Source organism: Xenopus tropicalis, chromosome 7 (genome assembly GCF_000004195.4).
Source record: "Xenopus tropicalis strain Nigerian chromosome 7, UCB_Xtro_10.0, whole genome shotgun sequence".
Lineage (NCBI taxonomy): Eukaryota > Metazoa > Chordata > Amphibia > Anura > Pipidae > Xenopus > Xenopus tropicalis.
In genome coordinates, this window is record NC_030683.2 from 15,486,893 (window position 1) to 15,499,451 (window position 12,559).

Sequence of the window (12,559 nt, forward strand, 5' to 3'; positions counted from 1 at the left end):
GTTTCATTAATTTTCAGCAATGCAAAATGGGATGGATTCGCTCAACACTAGTTACACTCCTTGTGAACTATAGGCTGCTCATTGTCTACCTTAACATAGCATCTAGTACTGGGGTCCCTGGCCTTTACTTTTTCAAGGCTATGGACATAAATAGTTTCTTCTTCCATGAACAAAGTCTACTACACATGCTCTTCCTTTTATACCAAGGTGGTGGGATACATCCAAATCCAAAGTAGGGCTTCCATAGCTCATTGTTTAATACTTTTATATGTTTGACTATAAGGGGTCACTGTTTTACACTCCATATTGCCATGTACAAATGGGTATAATTATGAAGCTGTGTAATTATTTATTGCCATGGCATCAATGTAATTAAGAAACTGAGCAAAACATCTACCACCAAAATTTCTGTGAAATATATATATATACTTATGCACCTCCAGCAAAAGAAAACAAAATAACTAAATTGAACTAATTTCCATCACAGGAAGAGAAGTTCCATAACCTCTGTAACCTTATTATAAAGCTCCCCCTATCTCGCGGAAGCTAAAATCTTTTCCCCCACTCTCAATGGATGGGCCTTCTCATTTGCTTTGCTCTGAGAATTATCATTTCCCTTAAGAGATTCCTACACTAACCCACCATGTATCCATAAACATTAATTATATGTCCTCAAAGGCACCTTGAAGGCAGATTTTGAAGGAAATATCTTCGGGAGAAGCAACTGTTTCCTTGAAAGATGTTATTCCATTGAATAAGTTTCTAAGACAGCACTATCCAACTTTTTCCATGGAACCCATTAACAGGCAGGGAACCATAGTCATACCTTGAAGGGTCACCTATGGCCTGTGGGTTGGGTTGTGACCACAGAAGAAGTATACAAATAATAAAGACTGGCGCAATGTGGCTATTGCATCCCCTGTGTGTTTATTGAGGCAGGTGTAACATTTTGGTGGCACATCTGTATTTAGGTGCAGTGCCACCCTAGGTACCAGACCTAAGAGCGCCCCCAGCTTGTGGAAGTGACATGACACACCTGGCTGCCAGTGGCGTCACTTCTACCCGCAAAGGACTACAATGTGCCTGAAACCCCCAGATCCATTGCCAGATTTACACGGAAGTCTCCTGCGGCACTGGGGAGCTTTTTTTTATTTTTCTTAGGCAGGCAAGGTCTTCCCCCTAAAGCTGCTGCCCTAGGCAGGGGCACTGGGGTGCTTAAATATATATATATTGATAAGTGTGTTCAAGATAGAATAGATAGTTAGATATAGACAAATAGACAGACAATCAGACAGACAGTTGATAGATAGATGATAGATAGATAGATAGATAGATAGATAGACAGATAGATGATAGATAGATAGATAGATAGATAGATAGATAGATAGATGATAGATGGATAGATAGATAGATAGATAGATAGATAGATAGATAGATAGATAGATGATAGATAGATAGATAGATAGATAGATAGATAATAGATAGATAGATAGATAGATAGATGATAGATAGATAGATAGATAGATAATAGATAGATAGATGATAGATATAGATAGATAGATAGATAGATAGATGATAGATAGATAGATAGATGATAGATAGATAGATAGATGATAGATAGATAGATAGATAGATAAATAGATAGATATATAGATAGATAGATAGATAGATAGATAGATGATAGATGATAGATAGATAGATAGATAGATAGATGATAGATAGATAGATAGATAGATAGATAATAGATAGATAGATGATAGATGATAGATAGATAGATAGATAGATAGATAGATAGATAGATAGATAGATAGATGATAGATAGATAGATAGATAGATGATAGATAGATAGATAGATAGATAGATAGATAGATAGATAGATGATAGATAGATAGAGGATAGATAGATTATAGATGGATAGATAGATAGATGATGATAGATGGATAGATAGATAGACAGACAGACAGATAGATAGATAGATAGATAGATAGATAGATAGATAGATAGATAGATAGATAGACAGACAGACAGACAGATAGATAGATATGTAGGGACTCAAAGGGTTAATCTGCCCCTATGGCTTTCAACCCTACCAATTCCTTATTTTTGCTGTTACTGGGCAAAGACCCATGTATCAGTTTATAGTTATGCACTTATACCTTATTGGTTTATTTGGTTGATCACACCCCTTGCAAACTCATATAGTGTTTAGCAAGGAGGTGTGGCTTCCTCTTTGGCTGCCTTCTGAATTTCAAGGAACAGCTCCACTGAGCCTGGGATCAGAATAGGCCCCAGTAAAGCCATTTGCCCTAGAGTACCCATCTTTTACTCTAGTGAAGTCGGGGACAGGGACCAGTTACTCTTGTAAGAGCACGCTCTAGGAGAGTGAGATAGAGAGAGAAGGAAGCAAGAGCAATTTCGGCTCCACCAAGGAAAGTAGCTGGAAGTACCCTTCCATACAGGCACTGTTGCCTCAGCATAGGGCCACGGTTTGAGACACAGGAGACAGGCAGTATCTCAACCCTGTTCCACAGTCGGCTGTAGGACTCTCAAGTTAGGGGTTATCAACCTGAGGACTGAGGTATCTATCCTGACTGCTTCCAAAGGGTGCCAAGCTGACCAGGTGCATTTACCCTGCCCAGACTCCTAACAAGAGGTGGGATAAACCGGTGTGCATCTTCTCTTGTTGTCCTCAGAGTACTATCATATAACATCTGCATTGTGAGTATGAGTATGTGACTTAACCCTGCATCATTCATTTGTCTCTGACAATAAACTGTACTATAGTTCAACTGCAAGACCCTTCTGGCGTCCATCTTTGCTCAATTGCACTGCACACAGCTACAGTGAGTTGTAGTTTCACTGCACCCTTGCTCCGCAGGTCTCTTCCATATAGCGAAGGCCCATCCTGTCTAAGAGAGTCGCATGTACCCCATGCTCTAAACCACACTAGCCTGGGTTTTGTCTATTTTATAGCCAAATGGGGGAAACAGATAGATACAATTATTCCTGTAGAAAAGTTTGGAATATTTAAGCTCTGATTGAATTTTATGTAAACACACAAACACATTTACCGCATTTATCGCTCAGGTACTCAATAATGGCGTCACCTTTGCTCACCTTCTTTCCTATTTATTGGCGGGACTGCAAAACTCTGCTCTGCAAACCGTCTCCCAACGCCTGACCTTTCCAATCCCAGCTTAAACCTTTGTTCCAGGATTCCGTTATTTTTCCGATATGAAAACAGTCTTTCCCCTGTTATTGCTTTTCTGAAATTCATATCTTCGGCCCAGCAGAATTTTTATGATAATAAAGCCAATCACAATCGCTTAGCTAGAGAGCCAAAAAATTAAAAAAAAAAAAAAAACAATCTCTTAGAACTTGCCTTTAGAAGGTCTGGTTCATTGTTGAGTAATTGAAGCAGTTTATTATTTTTTGCAGCCCAGGAGCAGCAAAAACTACAGCCATAAAGACCTATAAAGAGCCCGGAACCCCATACATAACATATATATACTGTATATATAACTATTGTCATATCATCCTGGACACATTATTTCCAATACAATAAGCCGCTGATTCGTTGTGAGGAGCAAAGCAAATTCTTCTTAGAAGATATTAGCCTTTTCCATCAAACTGCAGCCGGTCGGAACAAGAGCAAATTTCCCTGCAGTCTCGCTAGCTTCCAAGGTAAAATATTACGTTCTCGGAAGCTCTCCAGCAGCCATACTGTTCCCCGTGGTTCCAATTAACTTGAAATTGTATTTCCAAAGTGGCAAGCAGCCATAGCTAGCACCTTCAGAATAATTCTGGCAACGTAAAGCCTTTTGATTCTGAAGATCAAGTACAGGAATAACCTAGAAAGACCTGAAGCCTTGGCTCTAATCATGGGCATTGCCTTTCTACAGAGCCTAATATACTAAGCGCAATCTCTCGGCGAATGTTATTCTTGGCTTAATATATTCAACTGCTGTTTTATCCTTTGTTTAACTTATACAAATGTAGCTACAGGATAATTTGGGTTTATTGGTCCAACCACAAATGTAGGTTTAAATTCCCCAGAATGACTTGTGTTTACTCAAAAATGAAAGAAATAATCTCATCAGGGAATAAAGGGCTCATTTGTGAGTGAAAACAATAGGGGTAATTTTCTACCAGCAGGACAGTGTGGAAAGTGTAACACAGTCATGTTTTTTATACTTTGTCCATAGGTCTTTCTACTCCAAAATGGAGGGCAGAAGCCGACATTCCCCCATGCCTGTGTTTAGCCATTCTGTATTTGTCGGATGGGTGGAGGCACTTAGACGTCCCGCACCCCCTTGGGCATCAACAAGGGCAGCCAGATCCTAGACTCAAGGGCTTTTCAAATTACTTGGTCTTTAAATTATCCCTATTGTGTAATAACAGTTTCCTCAGGGAACCCAAATAAGTTTGGGGAATCAGCTTTGTGACCCAAAAAATGGATATAGATTCAGATATGTACAGGGTCATATTTGCCATAAAGGCACTCAAGGGCCCGTGCCTAAGGCGGCAGCTTTACTTATGGGATAAAATGAACCTTTGGGTGAATGTAATGGGGACTGTAAATTGTAAGCTCCATTTGGGCTGAGACTGATCCGAATGATGAACAAGATCTATGAAATTTGTGCAACTAAAAGTTCATTATGAAATATTTACTATTATAAAAATTCTGTTTTGGTATAACCCAATGAGTTCATATGCCTTCCCCTCAGAAGGACAAGTGCATTTACCAGTAGTAGCCAATAGGCAATTAGTTTTGAACAGTCAACAACAGTCTGCTCTTTTAGGTTGGGGTTTAAGTTACAGACTATGCAATAAGGGAGAGGTGAGGGGGGCTGAGACAGGCAGGCCAGTTCGGGGGGGTTTTTATATCTGGGGGGGTATAGTTCTCCTTTTAGGATAATTTATTAATGTAGGTGTTGACTTACACAACTGCAGTTGCCAAAAACAAGCAGTCAGGTCTAGGTTTTTATTTCTAGTTCGTAGTTGTGCCTTTTTTTTTGCCACGAGCCCCAACTTGACGTGACCATGCCCAGTTTGACGTGACCGCGACTTTTTTTGACACGTGAAGATTTTTTTTTTTTTGATGAAGTTTCGCCAAATGATTCACCTAAGGCGAAATGCGGAAATTCGCTGTGAATCTATTCATATTATTTGGAGATTGGCTGATGAACCCACTAGGGTGCAAGATAATAACAAGTGCAAGGCTTGAGCCAGATCTAGTAACCCATAGCAAACAGCTTTCAAAAAGTATAGTCATAAATTCTAGTTGCCAACTGGCTAATATGGATGACTAGAACTTATTATATTTGTCACCACTTGTTACATGTCCTCTTTAGATCATTAGACTAAAAATGGACAATATGACCTCCCCCAGCAGTTGTAACTTCAGATATAATGGACAGGAAGGTCTATGGTTGGTTTCACAAGGGACTTCCTGCTCTAGAATGCTGCCCAACTGGTTCCAACCCAACAGCAGCCCAGGAGAGCCCCAGAATAAGTAAAGGGGGTTATGGAGCAGCAGAAGTCCTGCACAGTCCTCATAGGCTCAGAAGTTTGGTGACTAAAAATGAACAATATGACCTCCCCCAGCAGTTCTAACTTCAGGTATAATGGACAGGAGGGTTTATGGTTGGTTTCACAAGGGACTTCCTGCTCTAGAATGCTGCCCAACTGGTTCCAACCCAACAACAGCCCAGGAGAGCCCCTGAATAAGTAAAGGGGGTTATGGAGCAGCAGAAGTCCTGCACAGTCCTCATAGGCTCAGAAGGTTGGTGACAAAAAATGGACAATATGACCTCCCCCACCAGTTCTAGCTTCAGGTATAATGGACAGGAAGGTTTATGGTTAGTGATGAGCGAATCTGTTCCGTTTCGCTTCGCCGAAAAATTCGCGAATCTTTGAAAAGATCCGCGAAACGGCGAAAAATTCGCGAAACGGCGAAAATGTCGTGCGACAAAAAAATTGTCGCCCGCGGCTATTATTTTGTCGCGCGGCTATTGTTTCGTCTCCCGCGGCTATTGTTTTGTCGCGCAGCTATTATTTCGTCGCGCGCGGCTCTTGTTTCGTCGCCTGCGGCTCTTGTTTCGTCGCGCGGCTCTTGTTTCGTCGCCCGCGGCTACTGTTTTGTCGCGCGGCTCTTGTTTCGTCGCCCGCGGCTATTATTTTGTCGCGCGGCTCTTGTTTCGTCGCCCGCGGCTCTTGTTTCGTCGCCCGCGGCTATTGTTTTGTCGCCCGCGGCTATTGTTTTGTCGCGCGGCTATTATTTCGTCGCCCGCAGCTATTATTTTGTCGCACGGCTATTGTTTCGTCACGCGTGGCTCTTGTTTCGTCGCGCGGCTCTTGTTTCGTCGCCCGCGGCTATTATTTTGTTGCGCGCTATTGTTTCGTCGCCCGCGGCTATTATTTTGTCGCCCGCGACTATTCTTTTTTGACGCCGGCGACAATTTTTGGACGTGCGGCGAATTTTTCCGCGGCGAAATTTTTCATCCGTTTCGCGAAACAATCCGCCAATGGCGAAACGCGGAAATTCGCCGCGAATCCATGCCTGGCGAAACTTTTCGCCCATCACTATTTATGGTTGGTTTCACAAGGGATTTCCTGCTCTAGAATGTTGCCCAACAGGTTCCAACCCAACAGCAGCCCAGGAGAGCCCCAGAATAAGTAAAGGGGGTTATGGAGCAGCAGAAGTCCTGCACAGTCCCCATAGGCTCAGAAGGTTGGTGTTGGATACAGATACATGTTTTTTTGGAATGATTTATGCTTTGCAAGAGGCCAGATTCATCTAATTGTTGCATAAATGCCATTTCCTAGTGCCATTATGTCTTCTTGATTCCTTAATAAATATACTTTGTGCTAATGAAATACTCTGTTTATCAAAGTTCACCGGTGCCCATTTGTGCTATAAATTATTTCAGCCGAAGAACCGGAGCGCACCTCTAACCATTAGGAATATGTAGCGCATACATTCAGCCTGTCATAGCCGCTGATTTAATGGAAAGATCATCGTGGTCTCGAAAGCTCATTAATGCTGTTTTTGACGTGGGGCCAATAAGAAAATTATGGAAACCGCAATCGCACAGTGGATTTAATTGCACCAGGGAAATAGTCGCTTGAGATATCTGTATTTTAACCCCTTGACAGCTTATGAGGAGGGCACAGTAGAAAAGTATGAACCATATTATTTCATAAAGATTTCTTTTTAAAATAACTAATATCTGCTGTCTGTATAGACTTACCCTTGAATTTAGGTCTTTTTTCTTGATTCATGCACTTTAATGGAGCCTTAACGCTACTGCACTGCATTGCTCAACCCCGCTTTACTTATTTGTTGGGACTATAAATCCCAGAATATTTAAACATTAACAAGGTTAAAGGATGCTGGGAGCTGAGTTGGGTAACATTAGGGTTTTGTTGTTCCCTCAATAAAATTTTCCCCAACACTCCAGAGCCTGAGCACTGCATTAAAATGCAAAATAATCCTCCAATTAGATTCCCACCTGATCTGTGTAAATCTGGCTCCATGTTCTTTGTTCCTTCAATAGGAGTTGGAAGTAGCGATGAGCGAATTTTTACACCAGGCATGGATTGGCAGGGAATTTCCGCATTTCGCCAATTGTTTCACAAAACTTGCGCGAAAGTTGGAAGTAGTGATGAGCGAATCTGTCCCGTTTCGCCGAAAAATTCGGGAAACTTTCAAAGGATTTACGAAATGGCAAAAAATTCAGGAAACGGTGAAAATGTTGCGCATCAAAAAATTTGTCCATCGAAACTATTATTTTGACGCATGACTATTCTTTTGACGCCCACGACTATTTTTTTGACGTGCGACTATTTTTTTGACGCTGCAACTATTTTTTATTTTGGACCCGTGACTATTCTTTTGACGCCGCGACTATTTTTTATTTTGGACCCGTGACTATTCTTTTGACACCTGCGACTATTTTTTGACACGCGACTATTTTTTTGACCTGTGACTATTCTTTTGACGCCTGTGACTATTTTTTTGACCCAAAACTAATCTTTTGACACCCGTGACTATTTATTTTGACGCCACGACTATTTTTTTGACGTGCCACCATTCTTTTAATGCCCGTGACTATTCTTTTGCCGCGGGCGACAATTTTTGGACGCGTGGCAAAATGCCTCAGGGTCCCGGTCCCCCCAATGGCCCCACCGCAGCCTTTCAAAGCCCCCCCCGCTGGCTATTATGTTAGACATCACCCACTCCAGCCTTTATAGATTACATTTTTGCCCAATTAACTATATTGCAAATATTTTTTATTTTGCGCAGTCTGTCTATTTTACCCAGTTTCATCTTTACAATGAACTGTTCATTTAAAATATTTACTGATTAAATGCAGCAACTACAACTTTTTTTGATGCACAACTAATTTTTCTGCTGCAAATTTTTACGGAAGTTTCGCAAAACAATTCGCCAATGATGAAATGCAAAAATTCACTGCAAATCCATACTTTTCAGAAAATTATTTCTTTTTTTCTCTTATGCGTTTGAGTTTTTTAAGAAGTGTCATTTGAAAATGAATACTTTGGCCTCTTGGGGAGAACTAAAAAAAACACAGGATTTCTTGTCTTCCTTTGTGTACACATGTTCTTCCGTATCTGACTTCCTTTATTTCCGGGGCCAGAGTCTGTGCAGTTCTCTCCTCTCTCCCCTCTCCTGCTCCCCCCTCCCTTAAGAATTCATTAAACTCACTCCCCCTCCCTTAGGAATGAGTAATATGAGCTATAAGGGCTAGAGCTGCAGCAGGAAGCTATGAAGACCAAGCTAAAATGGCAGCTGCTGTCTTAAACAAACGGAGGGAGCTTCTAGGGCTCTTTACTCAGATATGGTAATGCTTTCTGCAGAATAAATATAGTGTTCTAGGTGGCACTAATGTGGCGAATCTATTGGCAGTAAAATGCCAAAATGATTTTCCTTCTCCTTTAAAATCACATGACTTGAAATAACTAGTGATGAGAGAAATTATTCGGCAGGCATGGATTTGCAGAAAAATTATCCACGTGTAGTGATGGGCGAAATGTTTCGCCAGGCATGAATTTGTGGGCAGATTGTTTCCAAAACACATGAAAAAATTCGCCGAGGAAAAATTCACCGCACGTCCAAAAATTGTTATCCGCATCAAAAGAATAGCCGCGCAATGAAAGAATAGCCACAGGCGACAAAAGAATAGTCACGGGCGACACAAGAAGAGTCGCACAACAAAAGAATAGCCACGGGCAACAAAAGAATAGTCGCGCGCAACAAAAGAATAGCCACGGGCGACAAAAGAGGAGTCGCGCAACAAAAGAATAGTCGCGTGCAACAATTTTTTTTTGACGTGTGACATTTTCGCCGTTTCGCGAATCTTTTGAAAGATTCGCGAATTTTCCGGCAAATCGAAACGGGACAGATTCGCTCATCACTATCCACGTGACATAAAATTGAATACATTTTTGCCACACACAACAATTTGTTTACGCTGTTTTGCAAATTTTCTGGGAAAGCAAAACGGGACAGATTCGCTCATCACTAGAAGTCACACCCCCTCTTGCTTTGCATATGCAAATTAGGGTTCGGACTTAATTTGGAGTTTGCCCAAGTCCTTTGTGAAAGATTTGGGGGTTCAGCGAAAACCCAAAACAGTGGATTTGGTGCCTCCCTATCGGCCTCTCTGTCTGCCATAGGCTTTATGGGTTTTTAAGGGAAAGTAAAGTCACAATATCCATATCTTTCAATAAGTTGTTTCCTATTTATTAGCCTTTTATTTGCAATTTGACGAACTTATTATTTTTTCTAACCTTTCATTTACTTTCGTGAAAGTTAGGGAGTTTTTTTTTTTTTTTTTATTCCTAATTAAGTCCTCAAGATTTCCATTTCAACCAAAGATTTGTAATATCATAAAAATACCGTTACAGCATATCCAGTGACTAGAAATATTATATTAGCTCTTTTACTGAAAATCTCCAACTTCATCGCTGCTCTGAAAAGTCGCTTTTACTCGCCGTAATGTCAGTAGATTAGTTTTGTTTCATTCCATTTCATTTAACGTATTAGTTCCTTGTCAGTAACTCCTTTCTCTCCCTTCACTCGCGTAATAATAATTTTCTAGTTACACAAAGGACAAAAAGTACAAACGCTTCAAATTCAGCACTTTTACTGCAATGATCAAATGGAACGGCGCATTATAATGCACAGCAAATTAATTATCGGCTAAAATGAGCCTTAGCGGAGATTAACTCTCTCTGATTTATATCAGACTTGCCGAGAGCTTATTAAAGGAGTTGGCTATCATGTCACGAGAGATTAGAATTTTGCTCGTGATCAATAAATCCACCGCACTCCTTTAATAGGGAATTTCCACATATGGAAGATGGCACTTAGCTCTGATTCCTATCCAACGTAGAAAGAGGTAGAACAGAGAAAATGGTGAAAACAGTTGTTCTGCCCCAATAAGGGGTAATTATATCTTAGTTGGGATCAAGTACAGGTACTGTTTTATTATTACAGAGAAAAGGGAATCATTTAACCATTAAATAAACCCAATAGGGCTGTTCTGCCCCCAATAAGGGGTAATTATATCTTAGTTGGGATCAAGTACAGGTACTGTTTTATTATTACAGAGAAAAGGGAATCATTTAACCATTAAATAAACCCAATAGGGCTGTTCTGCCCCAATAAGGGGTAATTATATCTTAGTTGGGATCAAGTACAGGTACTGTTTTATTATTACAGAGAAAAGGGAATCATTTAACCATTAAATAAACCCAATAGGGCTGTTCTGCCCCAATAAGGGGTAATTATATCTTAGTTGGGATCAAGTACAGGTACTGTTTTATTATTATAGAGAAAAGGGAATCATTTAACCATTAAATAAACCCAATAGGGCTGTTCTACCCCCAATAAGGGGTAATTATATCTTAGTTGGGATCAAGTACAGGTACTGTTTTATTATTACAGAGAAAAGGGAATCATTTAACCATTAAATAAACCCAATAGGGCTGTTCTGCCCCAATAAGGGGTAATTATATCTTAGTTGGGATCAAGTACAGGTACTGTTTTATTATTACAGAGAAAAGGGAATCATTTAACCATTAAATAAACCCAATAGGGCTGTTCTGCCCCAATAAGGGGTAATTATATCTTAGTTGGGATCAAGTACAGGTACTGTTTTATTATTACAGAGAAAAGGGAATCATTTAACCATGAAATAAACCCAATAGGGCTGTTCTGCCCCAATAAGGGGTAATTATATCTTAGTTGGGATCAAGTACAGGTACTGTTTTATTATTACAGAGAAAAGGGAATCATTTAACCATGAAATAAACCCAATAGGGCTGTTCTGCCCCAATAAGGGGTAATTATATCTTAGTTGGGATCAAGTACAGGTACTGTTTTATTATTACAGAGAAAAGGGAATCATTTAACCATGAAATAAACCCAATAGGGCTGTTCTGCCCCCAATAAGGGGTAATTATATCTTAGTTGGGATCAAGTACAGGTACTGTTTTATTATTACAGAGAAAAGGGAATCATTTAACCATGAAATAAACCCAATAGGGCTGTTCTGCCCCAATAAGGGGTAATTATATCTTGGTTGGGATCAAGTACAGGTACTGTTTTATTATTTCAGAGAAAAGGGAATCATTTAACCATGAAATAAACCCAATAGGGCTGTTCTGCCCCAATAAGGGGTAATTATATCTTAGTTGGGATCAAGTACAGGTACTGTTTTATTATTACAGAGAAAAGGGAATCATTTAACCATTAAATAAACCCAATAGGGCTGTTCTGCCCCCAATAAGGGGTAATTATATCTTAGTTGGGATCAAGTACAGGTACTGTTTTATTATTACAGAGAAAAGGGAATCATTTTTAAAAATCAAATTTATTTGATTAAAACGTCTATGTCAGACAGCCTTCACGTAATTACGAGCTTTTTGGATAACAGGTTTTTGGATAACGAATCCCATACCTGTACAACAAACAAAAAAAACAAATATTTTGCAGATGTGAAGTTGTATTTGCCTGTAGTTTGTATACTGTGTCTTTTGTGGTTTATATCAATTGTGTCCATACTAGGGGTTTACTAAAACTCTACCTGTCTACCTATCTGTCTTACATTTACTAAAAAGTCTGAACCAAAAAAGTCTGCGTGCAAAAAGTTGCAGAAAAGTGGCAATCAGGCCAGTCCCTGGATCAACTTGTACTTAGAGCTATTTCCCACTCTGTGTAGTGGGGCAGGTTATGTATAAGGGCAAGTTAAAAATGTGGGCTGCATGACTAAGGGGCTGATTTACTAATCCACAAATCCGAATCCCGAATGGGAAAAAATCGGATTAGAAACGAACATTTTGCGCCTTTTTCGTATTTTTTGCGATTTTTTTTCGTCAACGTCGCGACTTTTTCGTAGCCGTTACGACTTGCGCGTATTGTCGCGACTTTTTCATAGCCATTATGACTTTCGGGAATTGTCGCGACTTTTTCATAGCCATTACGACTTTCGCAAATTGTCGCGACTTTTTCGTATTGAGCGCTCAAAAA